General features: G+C 47.9%; 1 pseudogene; it reads right to left on the reverse strand.

Annotated features, from left to right (window-relative positions):
* The window catches only part of LOC146186693 (uncharacterized), a 39,987-nt pseudogene extending 22,080 nt beyond the window's left edge, over positions 1 to 17,907 (reverse strand).
* Positions 17,908 to 18,814: the final 907 nt, after the last annotated feature.

Below are 18,814 nucleotides of genomic sequence, written 5' to 3' on the forward strand. Positions count from 1 at the left end.
TTTTCCGATAGCCCAAATAATGGCCAAACATTCCCTTTCTGTGACTGAATAATTAGATTATGCCTTTGTCAATGTTCGGCTGGCGTATGCCACAACATACTCGCTGTAACCAGGCTTACGTTGGGTAAGGACGGCACCAAGCCCAATACCGCTGGCATCAGTGTGGATCTCCGTAGGCGCAGCCGGACCAAAGTGGCGTAGAATGGGCGGCGAAACCAAAAGGCGGCGTAAAGTGTCGAAGGCTTTATCGCAGGCTGGAGTCCAGGCGGAAAGGTCGGAGCTGCCGGCAAGGAGCTGGGTCAGAGGAGCGATGATAGAGGCGAAGTTCAAGATGAAACGTCGAAAGTAGGAGCAGAGGCCGATAAAGCTCCGAAGCTGCTTCAGGGAGGTTGGCTTCGGGAACTCTGCAACTGCGCGAAGTTTGGTGGGGTCGGGAAGGATGCCGTCCTTAGAAACTACGTGGCCTAAAATTGTGAGTTTTCGGGCGGCAAAGTGGCACTTCTTCAAATTCAACTGAAGCCCAGCGCCGGCGAGACACGTGAGGACATCCTTTAGGCGGAGAAGGTGAGAAGAAAAGTCGGCAGAAAAAACTACGATGTCGTCCAGATAACAAAGACAGGTCTGCCACTTGAGTCCACGAAGAACAGTGTCCATCAGGCGCTCGAAAGTAGCCGGGGCATTGCAGAGGCCAAAGGGCATAACGTTGAACTCGTATAATCCATCCGGTGTTATAAAGGCAGTTTTCGAGCGGTCATTATCAGCCATCGGTACTTGCCAGTAGCCGGAGCGCAAATCCAAAGAGGAGAAATACTCGGCTCCCTGTAAACAGTCCAAGGCATCGTCGATTCGCGGCAAAGGATAGACATCTTTGCGTGTGATTTTGTTAAGCCTACGGTAATCGACGCAAAACCGGATGGAACCATCTTTCTTGGTGACCAAAACAACCGGAGAAGCCCACGGACTGTTAGATGGCTGTATGACGCCCCGGCGAAGCATGTCGTCCACGTTGTCAGCAATGACTTGGCGCTCAGAGGCCGACACGCGATAAGGACGCTGTCGTAAAGGTGCGTTTGTACCAGTGTCGATTGCGTGCGTAACGACAGACGTGCGACCCAGAGCAGTGTGAGGAAGGTCGAAGGCAGAAGTGAAGTTCTGTAGAAGAGCAGCGAGTTGATCGCGTTGTGCGGGCGGGAGATCTGCGTCAATAGCTTGTTGAAGAACATCGGGTGGTGTCGAAGCGGTCGCTGTATCGCAAGAGCCGAGCACATTAACGTCTAATGAAGTAGGCGTTGCAGGAAGAGTATTTACAAGCTCGGGATCAAGTTCTTCAATACGACCGAGACACTCGCCGCGTAGCAGGACGGACGGGCACGAAAATGGATTTGAGACGTACATTGCACTAAGGCCATCTTCGAACTTGAGGACAGCAAATGGAAGCAGGAGGCAGGGATGGCGTGAAGCGGCGTCGGAAGGTGTGAAGAAGACAGTCGAACTAATAACGCTTTCACAGGAGAGTGGAACGAGGGCAGCAGAAAATGGAGGAATGTCTGTGTCACTGGCGACGAGGAGTTTTGCAGGCCGGGTAGGGACGTCACACAAGACGGTATCACAAAGAGGTAAAAAGGAAACTTCCGCGCGGGCGCAGTCAATAACGGCATGATGAGCGGAAAGGAAGTCGTAGCCCAGGATGATGTCGTGTGAGCAGTGAGCCAGTACAATAAACTCGATGGTGTATAAGACGTCTTCGATGAGAACACGGGCCGTGCACGCTGCTGAGGGATGAATGCGCTGGGATGAAGCGGTGCGAAGCGAAAAGTCGGGTAGTGCGGTGGTCACCTTGCGAAGACGACGGCAAAGAGATTCACTGATGACGGATACGGCAGCGCCCGTGTCAACAAGAGCGAGTATTGCGACACCGTCGACGAACACTTGTATTACGTTTGCGGGAGAAGACGGAGGACTTGAAGAGTTCGAACCAAGCGCAGTTCTTGCCCCGGGAACTGCGACTGTTAGTTTCCCTCAACAGCGCCGGTAGAACGTCGGGGAAGCGGTGATGGTGAACGGCGACGAGGGGAAGATGATCGGCGAGAGGTATACGTTTGATTGTCCCGAGGAACGAACTCGGAACCGGGTTGAGTTCTCGGCGAGGGCTGGTCGGCGTCGTACGTGTAGTTCCAGGGGTCAGGGCAAGAAGGTGGAAGGCGTTGGCGGCAAAGACGGGCTACATGGCCCGGCAGCCCACAAGAGTAGCAAATTGGCCGGTTGTCTGCGGTGCGCCAGGGGTTCGTAGGGCGTTGGCGTACCCTTGGAATACGGACATGGAACGCCGACCCAGGCGATGGTGAAGGATGGTTGGAAGGGGCGGCCTGGTAGGAAACAGGTGCGGTTGGCATTAGCGGCCTGGCCGCAACTTGGGCGTACGTTAGTGGTGCCGTTACTTGCGGTGGCACGGGGCTGGTCGGAAGCACTGGGCTGGGCGAGAGCACGGAACTGGGCGAAAGGACATCATCGATATGGTCTTGCACGGCACGCCGTATGGTAGGGGCCAAAGACGGAGCCATGTCAGGAACAAGGCGACCAGTGTCTTGTAATTGAGGGACCAGGGATAGCTGGCGGGCGACCTCTTCGCGAACGAAGGCTTTTATCTGTTGAATCAAAGGGCTGTCCTCAGATGAAGTAGAACCACCCAGTGCTAGTGTAGAAATGGTGTCGTCTCTAAAACCGGACCGCCGGGTAGAAGCGCGCTGCTTTCGAAGCTCGTCGTAGCTCTGGCAAAGTTTAATCACTTCACTGACGGAGGCAGGATTTTTCAGCCAGAGCATCTGACACGCGTCCTCGGAGATACCTTTCAAGATGTGTCCGATCTTAGCCGCTTCGGACATTACTGGGTCGACACGTTTGCACAGGTCAACGATGTCCTCTATATAACTTGTGAATGACTCTTCGGCATGCTGTGTGCGCTCACGCAAGCGTTGTTCTGCTCGGAGTTTGCGAACTGCAGGACGGCCAAACACTTCCGAAAAATTCTTCTTAAATGCAGACCAAGATGGCAGGTCTGCCTCATGGTTGCGAAACCAGAGGTTCGCCACGTCGGTCAGGTAAAAGATTACGTTACCTAGCTTAATAGTGTCGTCCCATCTGTTATAACTGCTGACACGTTCATACGCCGACAACCAGTCGTCGACGTCTTGGTCAGCCTTGCCACTGAAGAGGCATGGATCACGCTGCCGTAGAACGCCAGAACACAGTACCGTGGTTGGTAGGGGCGCCGATGTCGAGGTGGTCTCGTCTGGCATGGTGGAAGCAGTGGTCAACGTGCGGCTTCTAAGTTCCAGGGTGGATGGGAACGTACCCAGCACCTCCACCAGTTGTAGGGGTGTGTTTATTCGGTGAACCCAGGGGATTCCAGCCGCTCAGGGGAGACTCGCAGCGAAGCGTCAGGCGTGGCGAAAGAGCAAGGCAGCGAACAACTTCTTCGTCCTTGAGAGCGGCAGCACGCGACGCATGTCAGTGGTTATATCGATGAAGATTACCACACTACAATATATATATATATATATATATATATATATATATATATATATATATATCCAAGTAAATATTAAAAAAAAAAGAGACATAAAACATAATCCCCAATGCTTTCCTTGGCCTCGCCGACTGTTGGCTTCTTTCCTTCCTGTATTATAACGAGCACCCTCATTTCCCTTTCCTTTATCTGCTTATATATATATATATATATATATATATATATATATATATATATATATGGCGTCCAAGCTAACTTTAGCCAAGGCTTCAAAAACATGAGGTAGGCCAGAGAGACCACTTGCATAGCTGCCAGCCATCTGGCGCACCACAGGAAATATTTTCATTTTGAAATTACGGTTAAATTATTAGTAAATATTTTTTTTCTAATTTACTAACTATTCACTTTAGACAATAAATGTGATTTTCAAAGCTGGAGAACATGTTATGAAACCTCCATTAAATTTATTTGCGATAGAGAAAGCCTCGCATGTAAGTTTCTTCCAAGCTTTAAACAAAGCCCACAAAATAGAAAAAGGAAAAACCATGTGAGCAGCGCATTTGCGCATCCTGGTTGTGCTGCTTTAAACCGGGGTTTCAGTAAAAAAAATTGATTGCGGCCGTAGTTCCACGGCCCCGTTGCAGCGGCAGGCCGATATGTCTGTGATGGTTTTTTGATCCGCTTTGGGCAGTCGCCGCACGGGATTGTGCAAGTTGCAACGAGCTCGACCATGGTCGTATACATAGTTCGATTACATTCCTCGCTTTGCATGCAGAAAGGCTGCACTTGGTTGAAGGAGCTTCGCTTATGTTAACTGCTCGCTCACAATCCTGCGCAGGAATTCTTCATAAGTAAAGCAGAAATCTGGGAGATTTGATGAACGTTCATGATGTAAAAAATAGCGCGAAGGACACCGTGTGCTTCACGCTATTTTTTACATCATGATCGTCAGCAGGAATTCCTGGCAGAACGTTATTGAATTTCATTTAAACATAACCCAAGTATTCATGAAATTTAATGTTCCTCGAATTTTACTACTTTTCGCCACTTCATAAGACGCTGCCAGCCGCTCTGGTCATTGCTATTTTTTTTTTTTTGAATGATAGAAAAACCGTTGCCATAGTAGTTTGCGTAGAGTAGGCGGCACCGCGTGTTGGAAATAAACACGGGTTGCGGAAAAAAATTCTATCGTAATTTTTGGTTCAAGTTGCTGATGATGAATATTTGTGTTATAGACAGTGAGAAGTCTATAGAATTATTGTATTCAATTGATTTATTGCTTAAATAAAACACTAACAAAATAGGAAAAAGGGGGGGACGGGTTAAAGGTGTTAAATTGCCCAGAATGAAAATCTAACATTTGCTTATGCTGAGTATCGTGTAAAAATAAAATAAAAAGTGAAAACCCACCCATGCCTGTCAAACAGTATCGCGTCATACTCCTAACGGCGGAGCATAAGTGTCCCTTGATATTTTCGTACAGCTCGAAGAAACCTCCCAGATTAGATGAAAAGGTAGAGCGACTGATGGCCCACACTCCTAAGGAGTTATTCTTGTTGATATTTGTTCCGCCTCTGCCGATGAGAATACTACATGCAGTAGCTCGCAGGCTTTAAATATCACACAAACACTACAAACAGATCCCGCGAGAGAGTCTTATGCCGCCTTTGATAGCGGAGCCTTTTGTCCTGTTCACTGAATAAGGCATCAGGTGTTATTGCCGCGTGTTCTATGTCATACCACACAAGCTAAAAATCCTCCTCTTACGCCCGAGCTCCTGCGTCATTTGATGTCCTGATGTCATTTGCACTCTCTCCCCTTTGCACGCCCCCCCCCCCCCCAAAAAAAAGGCAAAAGCTCGCGAGATAATTATAACTTCGAAATAATATCGTATTCAGCTAGTGGTAATTGGCCTGGCTCCACATCCCATAATTTCCTCGCAAAGGCACGCCCAATATAGGACGCGTCTGAGCAGGGAAATGGACGAAGGCACAGCTGCTGCAGCCCCCTCCTCCAAATCTATAAGAGAAATTAGAACTACAGAAACTGTTCTGCTGTCGACAGCAGAACAGTTTCTGTAGTTCTAATTTCTCTTCTTTCGTGATCACAAAAGACTTTGTGTGTTGTTTTTGATATTTAGCCTGTTGGTGACAAGAAAAATTTTTGCAGTTGAATAAAACGTTTCTGCAGATACAATAGACAAGAACTATAGAACTGCAGACTGCAGAAAAAAACTCCAGAAAAAACGTACCGCTGGCAAGTACTGCGGAACTACATACATTTCTGATGTTTACGATAGAACTACAGAATATGTTGTCGTGTGTATGATACAGATCTGTAGTTTTATTCGACAAAGCCTTTGGCACACATTTAACGCAAGGATCGCGGCAAATACAGTTGCTCTGATTGTTACTTGGGTCGCTCTGGAGATTACCACTAATGATTGTTCAAGCTCATTGCAATTTTAATGCAGCGCTAATGAAGTCCTATGTTAGAAAATGCGAGCAATGTGATTTTTTGGCGGGCTACGCACGAGCTTTCTCTCCGACCCATTTTCACGGAGTACACGTGTCAAGAGCGCGTGTGTTTAGGGCAACGTAAAATATTTTGCGAATAAGTAGTGCTACCATGCTTCAATTCTCCCGTGTATACGTCACTCACTAGCTATACTGTTTCCATGATTTCATTGAATTAGGCGCTTATGTGAGCGTAAACCTGTCGAAGCTCTTTGTGCGAAAGAAAAAAAAAAAGAGTCTGCGACCTCTGAAAATTTTGACAGCGCTTTCGAATACCTCCCTTGCACAGACGAGACGAACGGAACAAAATGCTCGACCAAAGAATGAAAAAAGAACACAGGGAAACATGATTTACTTTCAGCACTTTAAGGAAACGTAAAAAAAAAAAAAACTTTTATTTGTGCTGTGTAATCTTCCCGCTGTCTGATTTCTCTCACATTTTGCCTAGAACAGTAGGAAATGGTCCCGGTTTCGAACCGTTATTTAAAATAAAAACTTGAAATCTTAAGTCCCAAAAAAACACGTCAGTGAAAAAAGTAAGAAGAAAGTTAAAATTTTCTGTTGTGAAGAAATTCTTGAAAGCGCTTTTCGCCCTGGTTGCAAGTCGAACTTGAGTGTGTTTACATTAAAAATAACATATATCTGCAACTCATAGAACCACATTACGTAGCTTCATCAATGTTTATTTTTTGCTAGCAACCAGAAAGTAAACACGATGGCAGTACTCCTCGTAATAATAAATTAGCTTCGAACAGCTATAGTACGTTCTGTGGATACTATCTGTAAAAACAAATAGTTTAATCTGACATTTATGGCGTGCCTATATGCTTTATTCTCGAAGCACATCCTTGTTCCAGCGTACAGTATATATCGTCTTCGTCAGCGGTAGCATAGAGAGTTTCAGTCCAGTTTAATTTACTATGAATAATTTCCTCACGAATGGTAGTTTTTACTAATAGGTTAGCAACAGGAGAGCTACGTAAGCGCTACGCTACGTTTTTGCGTTGGATGTAAGCATCTTGACCTCCGCAATTTTCTTATTTCATTTCCGCCAGGAAACTGTTCTTTATAGACGAGCCCATGGACGGCGTACAGTCTTACTGCAATTAAGCTGTCGCGAAGCCCATATGCAAGCTGTCGTTAAGGCGCATTACGTTCGATCCAGTTAGCTAGGCTGGTATGCTCCGCATCAAATGTTCGATGGATGAGAGGACTAATGCCTGTTACTCGATGGGAGCACCGCTTAGGGAGCCTTCGGGGATTACCCACAGAAGAAGGCTGAGCCCTCGTTATGTCCCTCATTACGCGCAAAGTGGCACAGTTAATTCGGCGCCTGTAACTGTTCTACCAATTGGTAGCGTTCACTGATGCATGCTTTATATACCCCGCTGAATCCCCGAGGCATAAGGAAGCCCTTAGTGCCTTTCGATTTGCAGTTACTGCTCATTGCAGTGGAACATGGATAATACCAGAAGAGTTTGATAGCGCTATCTTTAACAAGCACTGAGTGCAGCCAGCGTTCTTAATAATCTAAACTGTTGCATTCCAACTGAATAATCAAAATATAATCTAGTTTGGGGGCTGACGCCTTTGCAAAGTGTAGCTGCGGGTACCTGAGGGAATAACCGTGAATGAGCGCGACCATGTTTTCGGAATTGTACGCAGTTGGCAGCCGACTAGATTCTATGAATACCGCCTATGTGCCTGCATCTGGAAAAACTGTTATGATTGGGCTAACGCGTACATTTCGATCTCGTTTAGGCAGTGCCGGATGTGAGATCTCCGGTCGGATTGACAAAACAATATTTTTCCTCCCGTCCCTTAGGTTTAGTAGACGAAAGCATTTGAAGATGCAAAAATTATGTGCTACACACACCGAGATCAAAGGTCGCTCATATGCATGGCTTCCAGCAACGATTCTAAGGCGTCTATTTCTTTTAAAACTCATCTTTAAATCAGGCGTGAATGACTACATGTCGCATGTAACGAAGGAAACACTGAAATCAAGCGCCACCTATATTCTCAGAACGTCTTGAATATACCTAGCGATTTTGGTGCTTTAAAGCTTTATTTTTTTAGAGCTGGCTCTGGCTGCTTGCTTCTTCCGCGCTGATGACATTTTTAGGCTGTTTGCACCTTAATTTTCCACAGATTATCAGTGGCTGCGCTAACCCTACGTTGGGGAAAAACATACCACCGCCTCCGTTTTAGGGAAAAACACGCAGCTAACAAGCTCGCGGTGTCGGTTCACAATTTATGAATCGCACACGCTTAAAATGAAGTTTTTTTTGTACGGCTGCAACTAATATATCAATCCGGTTTCTGTTGCTATACAATCGTCACACCTGATTACCCGTTTGTGTCGTATCGTGATGTTCGCCGTTCATTAGCGTAGTTATTGTGGGAGGTGTTTTTAAAAATTTTGTAACCTGGATAGAGTATGTGTTTGCGCACACTATATGCACCCTAGAAATGTCGATGAGCTGATACTCAATCGCAATTCAACTATTCTTCCACCTACATAGAGCTTCTCTTCATAAATCACATGCCGAGGATGCATGCACTAATCGTTTTAGTTCGCAAAATGCCAGCATTTACACACTGTGACCTTATAAGAGCACGACATTTCACTCTTCTTGCAGCTCGAAAAAAATACATAGAGCAAACAAAACACTGCTGTTTATTCGAGTTCTATTTTGCCTCCATTCAGCGCTGCTAAGGCACTTAATTGTTAAGAACAGTAAAATCTACCTAGAGCAGCTACTAAGAAGTAAAAGGGTAACTGTTCATTCTAAATAGCAATGTTTCTATTTTCCGTTTAGACTAGGAAACGCGAGCAGCATTCATAGAAACGTAAGTACATTATAACTTGGGCATACTAAAACGTTATTTAGCCTAACGTGAAACAACAAGGGAGCTTTAATATTACCAATTGCGAAACTTTCCATATGACTCATGTATAAAGAAAACGGCGGTTTTGATTGGTCAAACTTCTGATGTATACGGATAGTGGCGGCGGGCGCGGTCATTAAAATAAACTTTGTATTCGCTGTAAATTGTGACATTGTCGATAAATGCCCAACCATCTCATCAATAAAATCATCTGTACGGGTGCATTAGAAAAACTTCTTATGCGTAAGAGTTGCAGAGGCAACTAACAGAGAAAAGAAGAAAAAAAAACGGAATATTTTGCTGAACGCTAAGATTCATTCATTCATTCATAAATCTTTATTCATGAGGATGACCTGAGGCCTAGAGGGGAAGGGGGCGGGGGGGGGGGGGGGGTTAGGTGAAGTTGAGGGCGCCAAACAGCGACATGAGGTCTAGCAGGGCACTAAACTTGTGCTGGGCGTTGGTATTCGGGGCTGTCCAGTCTTCGTAAGTCTGAAGGTGGTGAGCAGATGTGTAGCGGGCGCGGAGGCTAGCCGTGACCAGGTCCAGATCGCGTGTGTAAGGCCGCAGTGAAAAGCGACTCGCGCGTGGAGTACAGCTGGCGGTCGAACCCCCCCCCCCTCCCCCCCCCCCCCCCCCCCGCGCGCCGAGGCCAAAGAGCCAGCGCTGTTTTTTTTTTTTTTTCTCCTTTTCTTCCCTCTCTACTTGGGCGCTCGCTGGAGGCTTGGTTTTTTCGCCCCTTCGCCCCGAGGCGTCTCGAGGAAGCGACGGCAGACGCACCTTATCAGCCGGGAACAACAGCGGCACGCTTCTACGAAACACTTTAGGGCCGACTCGACCCGCGATCTCCCGCTGTGGCGCAAAACATCGGTGCAGGAAGACGCCGCTTAAAGCCTTTTGCACTGCCACAACCGCTCACTAAATGTCCTGTTGAAGGCGACAAGCAGCAACTCAGCCCAGCGGCCTCCCGCTGTGTCGCCAGACATCGGTGCAGAGAGAGCCCGCTGACGCAGCCATTGCCTCAAGCGTTCACTAAATGTCCTGCAGAAGTCGACAATATTCGCGGCCCTATTTTCTATTAATTAAGTTACAGATGTCTGTGTGACTCTTGTTGCTGTAATTTAGTTTGCCAATGTATACTATTTTTCTTGTGTAAATATAATTCTCCTCTTGATCATCGTCTACTGCTTCTTCACTGCCGAATGACCACGTTTGGAGAGGCTTCAGCCCCTTCGAAGATTGGCAACAAACGAGCTATTCATTACTACGTGCTAACAAAGGTAAAGACGGAAAAAGAAGACAACTTTTATTGGCTGATACTAGATGGCACCACACTCCATAAGCACCCGAGAAATATAATCACATTTCGAAGCGGAGTTTCCCAACTCGTATGATCAAAACGCTTTGGCGAAAACAAAATCACTTACCTAGTTGGATAAACTCTCGTCGTTCTGTTTCTTTCCTGTTCCACGGCCGAGTGGGAAAAAATATTATTTTTTGTGGTGTTTTGTTTGCCTTCTTGTCGTCTTTGCTGAATTGAAATGGCAACAATTTAGCGCTTCTCTACCCCAAAACGAAATACTGAGGTTATTTTGGCCGGCCGAAAACATACTGGAGAATACACGAGGAATGTTATATTTGTTTGCAGCAGACGCGACATGGTTGCTGATTGTCGTCTTTATGGCTCCGCCTCAGGAACAATGAGAAGAAGAAGACAAAGCCTATTGCTGTGTGCAACGCTCCGAGGACCACTTCATCTGAGCAAGGACCATGCCATCGAAATTCGGGCGCCTAAACACGTCCACTAATTCAATGAACCGTAAGCAAAGAAATTTTCTGCAGTCTTAGTCTACCCTAATTACACTTCGAAACGCACCTGTCTCTCGTGAGCGCTCTGCGGGTTGCAATGGAATATCCCCCTTCCCGGCCTAATCAGGAGGCCTAAAATACAGTAATTCCGTGTAGTTTTTTTTTCTGTGTGAACTGTCAATTCGGGGCATTAGTTTTCCGAACCGACGCGTGGGCTATGAGGGAAGCTCCGGAGGTTTGGCGGAACCATTTACAACACCTGGGGAACATTAACGCGCGCTTACAACGCATCGGTGACAGATGTTTTTGTGTTCTGTGTTTCTCTCCTGTTTGTATTGAAATCTATTCTAAGGCCACTATCGACACGCTATACCTACGGAGTAGCAAACTACCACTGCACCGGTGAGCTGTCTGTTGGCTTCAGTATTTTATGGCCATAGCCAATATCCGGTGCTCCCTTCACAGTTTCCATCGTACATGGATCCTCGTGCTTTCATGAATAGCAAACAATTTCACAAAACGGCTTTCTAGCACGATTTAGCTGATCGCGATTAGAAGTGAAATTGATCATTAAAAAAACATCCAACTTGTTATGCATATAAATACTTTCATCTCGCGGAACAGAAATGCACACAACGAGAATGCGAGATACGGCGATTATTCTTTATTTTTCGAGCCCCCATTGAAAGGTCAATGGCTGCTTTTTCCATGCGGTGGAAAATTTACCTGCAACAAAAGTTATTTAACTTTTCAATACTGAAAGAAGCAGTATCCAAGTACCGCCCTGCATATTTCTCTGAGCTAACAGGAGGATCTACTCTGTAAGCGGGTATTTCCTGTTTCTTTAAGTCCACAAAAGGTTCCAAAGAGGGTAAAGTGGAGGCAGTTGCAACATCGTGAAGCAGTTTTTTTTTTTTTTTGTATTGCGACGGTCCTACGTCGACATTTTAGACGCGTTCAAAGTTAAGCCACGTAGAGCGTATAGAGGGAGACACTTTCCCGCTGTCTTCTACTTTTTCTTTTTACCTCCCGCTCCCTTCACCCCTCCCTCCTCTCCTGTCTGTCTGTCCCTCTCTCATCAGTGACTATCATGATCTATCACTGACTATAGCTATCGGTCATTATATACTAGAACCCCGCCGATATCCTGTGCATTCTCGTGGAATCTCGCTGACACACCTCGCGCAGAGATTTTGTGCACACGTCCTGCGGACGCCACTCCTAAGCTGCTACACTTTCGCCTTAAAAACCACTTCTCTACATCTACATATAATATTGCAGCGGGGACGCTGAATCGGGAAACTGGGCAGACACCTTTTCGCCACCACCGCTGTATTACCACCACTCATATTTATTTCTTTTAAGGGATTGACCTGTTTTCTCATTTCAGAGTTTCAGCTAATTATGAGAATGTATGACAAATTAACTCATTATTCGATGAACTGAAGTGTACGTAATGCAGACGTGGACAACTTTTGTTTTCTTTTTCTGTTATGTTGTAACGAGATGTGTGCTGCAATTCCCGTGTCATGTGTGCAAAACAGCACTGTCCACAAGTGGAGCAACGGAATGGCTGACGGCCATGAGCGCTGTGGAAGCACCACAACCCTATCACCAGTTGGGGCCGGACGCCGAACCGCGGCGTTTGCGAAATCTACCTAGACAGGAACCAGAAGAGACGGCCAGCGAAGAGAAAGCGGAGGTGGAGTTAGACGGAAAGGTAAGCGTCCTTCTTGTCAGTATCCCTGCGGCCGGTGCTTTCACTCGGTTGTCTGAGGCGACGATCGTGAGGTCGTTCGTGAAGTTAGTCACCAGGAGCTCAGATCGGCCGTTACGGAGATGGATGAGACTCCGCGCCGAGGTGATGCCGTGGGTGAGCAAAAGGGACTGGTTGCCCTCAGCGACCGCCGTTCCGTCGCGCAGTTCATCGCAGTTAACGGTCACAAAAACACTGGTACGTGGCGGAATAGAAACGCTCTCGGCGGAAATGCGAAGAGGGGCGTGGCTTTGGCGGTCTGCGGTGTAAGTATCATCCGCTCTCTCGGTCGAAAAGGTCACGGTACGTTTCCGGAGATCGATAATGGCCCCATACTCCCGAAGAAAATCGACACCAAGGATACAGTCGCGGGAGCAGTCAGGTATTACAAGGCAGCTTACAACAAACGTGGAGTTGCGAATTTGGACTCTCGCCGTGCACTGACCGCTCGGAGTTACCACATGCCCGCCAGCGGCTCGAATCTGCGTGCCGGACCATGGCGTCATCACTTTTTTTAGAAGCGCCGCTAGCTTCCCGCTTAAAATCGAAAAATCAGCACCAGTGTCTACCAATGCGCTAACCTTATAGCCGTCGAGGACAACGGGTATATCCAGCGAGAGTCTATCTTCACGTGTACGAACTGTCGTCGGGGCCGTCAAGTCGCGGTCGCTCACAGGTGGCGTTGTCGGGGGGTCTTCGTCGCGTCGATTTGAAGCGGCCTCGCCCCCTGAGGTCGCTGTCTTTAGTTTTCCCGGCTCGGACTAGACGGCCGTCGCTGCGCCATCCAGGAGGAGCTGGGCTGCGATGATAGTCGGTGTGGAGACGGAGATCGTGACTGTCGTCTAGAAGTTGGCGCCATGCGCTGCTGGGCTACGTAGTCCTCGATATCCCGGGGTCGTTGGCCTAAAGGAGGGCTACGCATGTCGATGGGGAAACCCTTCAGTCCCAGTTGTCGATATGGGCACTGTCGATACAGGTGGCCAGGTTCTCCGCAGTGGAAGCACAGGCGCTGCCGATTTGGGGCACGCCACAGGTCTGCCTTTCTGTGGGGTGGTCGGCGGTTGCCGATGTACGGCTCGGGGTGGGCTGAATACAGCGAGCCTTGGTCAGGTGGCGGTAATTGTGTGGAATCAGTTGGGGGACGTCGCAAGATGTCCGCATAGGTTGGCCGACAGGACTCGGTGGAAAAAGATGGCGGGTTAGCCGATGGTACCGAAGGCCGAAACGCTTGTTGGAGCTCTTCTCGGACAATACTAGCGATAGAGCCGACCGTCGGCTGGGGTGCACCGAAGAGCGTCTGGAGCTCTTCACGCAAAATGGAGCGGATGATGTCGCGAAGAAGGTCCGGACTAGCCCCGAAGGCCGAATGCGGCTCCGTGAGCGAAGCGGCCAGTACCGGCCTGTCGTAGGTCGTAGACCGCTGCTGGAGCATCCTTTCCATGGTGACTGCCTCCGAAAGAAACTCGGCAACAGTGCTCGGCGGATTGCGCACGAGCCCAGCGAACAGTTGTTCCTTAACGCCGTGCATGAGATGGCGTACCTTTTTCTCTTCGGGCATGGCCGGGTCAGATCGTCGGAACAGCCTAGTCATGTCCTCCACGTACATGGTTATGGTCTCGTTCGGCATCTGTATGCGAGAGCGTAAAGCCCTTTCCGCTCGTTCTCGGCGATCCGGGCTGGTGTAGGTGTCCAGGATGCAGCGGCAGAACTCGCGCCACGATGTTAGGGCGCCTTCACGATTCTCGTACCAAATACGAGCGCCATCTTCCAGGCTAAAGAAGACGTTCCTGAGCTTTGCAGCATCGTCCCACTGATTAAATGCGGCGACGCGTTCAAACTGGGTGAGCCAGTCTTCGACGTCTTCCGTCTGACAGCCGTGGAACGCCTTAGGCAATCGTGGGTTCTGGAAAGTGTAATACGTTGGAGCTTGCATGACAGGTCGAGGGGCGGCTGCGGTGGCGAATTCCAACGGCCCGTGCTCAGGTGGTAGGCCTAGGTTCCTCCGGCTAGCGCGGTGAACAGGCGTGTCAATTGGCACAGGACCTGAATCCTGGGTATGCGGAGGAGTGCGGGACATATACTGGGATCGGGACCCAGCACCTCCACCAAAATATGTCACGGACAACAGGGCTAGACGTGGAATACGACGGGACGAAGCTGTACCAGCAGGCAAAGTTCGGCGCACAGCACGCGAGTCAACTTCAGTGTCCTCTTCTTCCAGGCGCAGCAAGAACATGGGGACACCAGGTGGCATTAGTAAGTTTATCTATAGATTTATTTATTTATTTTTAACGGGTTTTAGTGTAGGGCGAGCACGTTTGCTATGGCTAGGTCAAGGTAGGCGCTTGCAAGGTAGGCGCTGGCTCGAACAGCTGGTGCTCGCATCTCGTGCCGGCGCGCTGGCGACAGGTCATCTTCGTTACAATTACCCCAGGAGAAGGAGGAGCCATTCTGGCGACTTAAGGGGACAACAATACGTCTGGGTCGTAGTAGGTATATAGCCAAGAAACATGGACGGTCTCACGCCCACGTTTTCGAAAGTCTGGCGTAAGCGTGGCGGGCTCAACAATGTAATTGATGGGTGAGGTGGCTCAAGGGCGTGATAGAAGCCTTGATATTAAGGCAGTAGCTTGGAGGAGAAGCCAAATGATGTAGAAGGCACACATAACCAAACACGAGCTTGCGGAAGAAAGCTGTCGGCGGCGTGAGCGGAGTCAAAACAATTTTTTTGTCGGCCCTGGTCGGAAGACGTGAGCGAACGGTGGTGGCTTCAGAAGAATCGGGTCGATAAGGAAGTATGGTGTCGAGTGCTGAAGATGGCTCACGTCCATTTAGTATGAAAAATGGCGAGAATCCCGTAGCGGTCTGCGTACCGGTGTTGTATGCATACGTGAGGAAAGGTAGCAATGTGTTTCAATTGTAATGGTCGGCAGCCACGTACATTGGAAACATGTCGCCTAGGGTTCGGTTGAATCTTTCAGTCAGGCCATTAGTCTGCGGGTGGTAGGCCGTAGTAGTTCTATAGGTGATGTTTCATTGCTGCAGGAGGGATGAAACCACTTCAGATAAATATACACGACCACTAGAAAACAACAGTGTCGTCTAAATGGCGCAAGCAGGTCTTCCATTTGAGACCGCCCAATATGGTGTCCATCATGCGCTCGAACTTGGCAGGTGCATTACCAGTCCGAACGGCATGACGGTAAATTTGTACAATCCGTCTGGCGTCACGAAAGCTGTCTTGGCACGGTCTGCATCGGCCAGCGGGACATGCCAGTATCCAGAGCAGAGGTCCAAATATGAGAAAAATTCTGCGCCTTGCAAACAGCCAAGGGCATCATCAATACGCCGATATCAAGCGCCGATAGTCAATACAAAAGTGGTTGGAGCTGCCTTTCTTGGTGACAAGAACGACAGGAGAGGCCCAAAGACTGTGTTAAGGTTGAATGACGTCACGCTTGAGCATGTCGGCCACTTGTTCGTGGATAATTTGACGTTCGGTCGCGGAAACACGCTGACTTCGGCGCAGGGGCGAATGGGTACCGGTGTCAATCCGGTGCTTAACAAACGATGTGCGACGTAAACTATGATGTGATAAATCAAAGGAGGCACAGAACTGGCCAAGCAGGGCAAGAAGCTGGGGCTGTTGATTCCGCTTGAGTTCATTGTCAGAGCTGGCGAAGATGTCTACTGGAGATTAATCAGCTGAAGTAGCAGTAGCGATGGCCCTGGCAAGACATATAATCGAAAATTGATTTGCTGATGGACTTCATGACGTAATAAATTTGAGAGTCAGATCGGAATCAACCTTCTGAAGTCAGGCTCTCTACACCTAGGCTCACAGCACGCTCGTATGGCTTTGTTGGAGAGGAGCTATGTATTTTTGCACGTTGTTCACTTCTGACCGGCAGCCGAATAATGTAGTAGCTCTATGGTGATACGAGTGCACCAGTTACCGGAAATATAATTTAAGGCATAGGCAATTAATTGAGTAGAGGGTGCATGTAGGCAAACGATGAAACTAAGTGAGAGTAGTATACCAAAAAGCCAATACTATCAAGAAATACCTTTGAACGCGTAGCTGACGTGTTCCCGCGACGTTTTTTTTTTCTTTTCGTGCATTGTTACTCTGCCACTCCAAACTCTGCGTCATCTCAACCACCAGGCACGAAGTACTGCATAAGCGCAGACCAATTTTTTGTGCAGCAAGGCATGTTTTACTTCAATGAGCAAAATGATGAAGAAATATGGGTAGTTTGTGGTCTACCTCAAGAAAAGGATGCTCCAAGGGAAGCCTTGCTGCTTCCTAAACATGCTTCCTAATTATTCCAATTAGAACTTCATGCCTTCGCTTTCATCGTCGTTTTTGTACGAGGCTGTAATGTACCATTACTGTTGTTATTAACCAAGCCGCGTGCATGTAAATTACATGAAATTAATTTTCCATTCTTGTAGTGTGAAGTATTAATGCAAGTGCAGTATTACGAATCGAAATATTCCACTTTGCCTAAATATTGTATCAAATAAATTTGAACAATACGAAACATAAGCAAAAACAAATATTTACTGAATTGAACTTTGCACTTAGCTCTCCTCGAGAAGGAATCTTTCACGACAACATCGCACAGGTATTTGATCACACCTTCGCCTTTTCGTACGCAGTTTGCTCCACCTTATACTAATTCCCCAGGACCACCATCATTCAAGGCGGAGCCTAACTGACACAAAAGCTTTTTGTTAAATCACAACCTTTGGCCTTCTGAAGGGCCCCAAACGCGACGAAACATTTTGCGGTAAACTTAATCTGCTAATTAGAAGTAAGGATCGAAAGCGCTAACGGCTCCCGCCTGCTGCTCCTATTGTAGCTGATCGTTGGCGTGCACACTCTCTCTCATCTGACATAGTCATTATTGCTTTAATTTGTCCCGTTATTGTCCAGTACACATTGAATGGGACACAGTCGTAAGCTACACAGTTATGTGAAAAACCAACCTACGTATACATACTTGCAAAGTCTATTTTAACTGGATCGGCAAGTGTTTCATATGGCGCTGAACGTGTACGCCTGGTGGCGCGCATCCTCCGCGCCGTCCGTTTCGTATTTGCACCTGTGGCGAGTGAAGCCGGCAGAGCTCGCTTCATTTTTTACTGCTTCTCTTCTTGTTATGCATCGCGCATCTGTTTCTACTACTTCTTCACGCACCTGGCAAACATCATTCGTACCGGTAGATGTCTTGAAAAATATACAACATTGCGTGACACAATGCCATGCAGCTTTCTTGTCCGTTGCTTGTCCTCTGCCCACCGCTGCCCATGTGGCTGGCCTCCTGGGACCTCCGCTTCAAAATGCCCTCGACACCTTCGCGTCGTCTAGATTCGCCTATGGTGTCCATAAGGTTCGCAGACATCCTGGAGGAGTCATACACTTTCGCTTTGTCTACTTATGTGCAGCCGTGTTAAATGTTTCATGAATTTTAAGGCAGCAGCCTTAACAGGCTCACGAGTGCAGATCCGCCATAATTGTTACCTTCTTCGCAAGATTCTGTGGGATACCAAGAGATTATGACGTCATCGAGTGGCGATGCGACCGGCCATGACCGGACGCGACTTCATGACCGGATGTGACATCATCATGATGTCAGTGTGATAATGGTTAATAACAATAACTAATGTCATTATGACGTCATATCCCGTCATGACCGATGGCATCACCAGATGATCCACGCATACACGAAGCTCATCCCACCGGGCGTCCGATTCAGGCGTCCCTGCTGCGCCTTTCTTTTGGCGTTTCCTCCAACGCTACACCACATAGCACACAGAAGCAGACGCAGTAGAGCGGGATACAGTGACGTTTCAAAGAAAGGCTTTCGCCTCATTGCTTTAGCGGTCTAAAGTGCCTTTAAAACATTTTTTCTTTCTTTTAAAACACCCGTACAGAGGTGCCTGCGTGGCCTAAGAGCCACAGGTCTAATTCATCGTCCAAGCATTTCGGAGGATTATATTTCCATCTCACTCTCTTTTTTTTTAAATGGCCGAGTTGGCAGTTCCTACCATCTCATGTGATGTTGAGCAGTCAAGAAACCCGTCGGTCAAATCAGTGCCCGGCCAAGTCACCTCACGACTACCGCTTGCCAGAACCGTGCTTGTGATTTTTATAAGGTCGGATTTTCAGCATAACATCTTTCAAACCTATCGCCTTATTAAGGCTTACGCCTTAATATGTTTTCGTTACGTAGGAGGAGGTAGCTGAAAGCCGACATGGCCGAGCACTGCGAACTCGGGCATCTCCTTTCATATAGAAGGGTAATATCA

Source organism: Amblyomma maculatum, chromosome 6 (genome assembly GCF_055883805.1).
Source record: "Amblyomma maculatum isolate TAMU_Amacu chromosome 6, ASM5588380v1, whole genome shotgun sequence".
Classification (NCBI taxonomy): Eukaryota; Metazoa; Arthropoda; class Arachnida; order Ixodida; family Ixodidae; genus Amblyomma; species Amblyomma maculatum.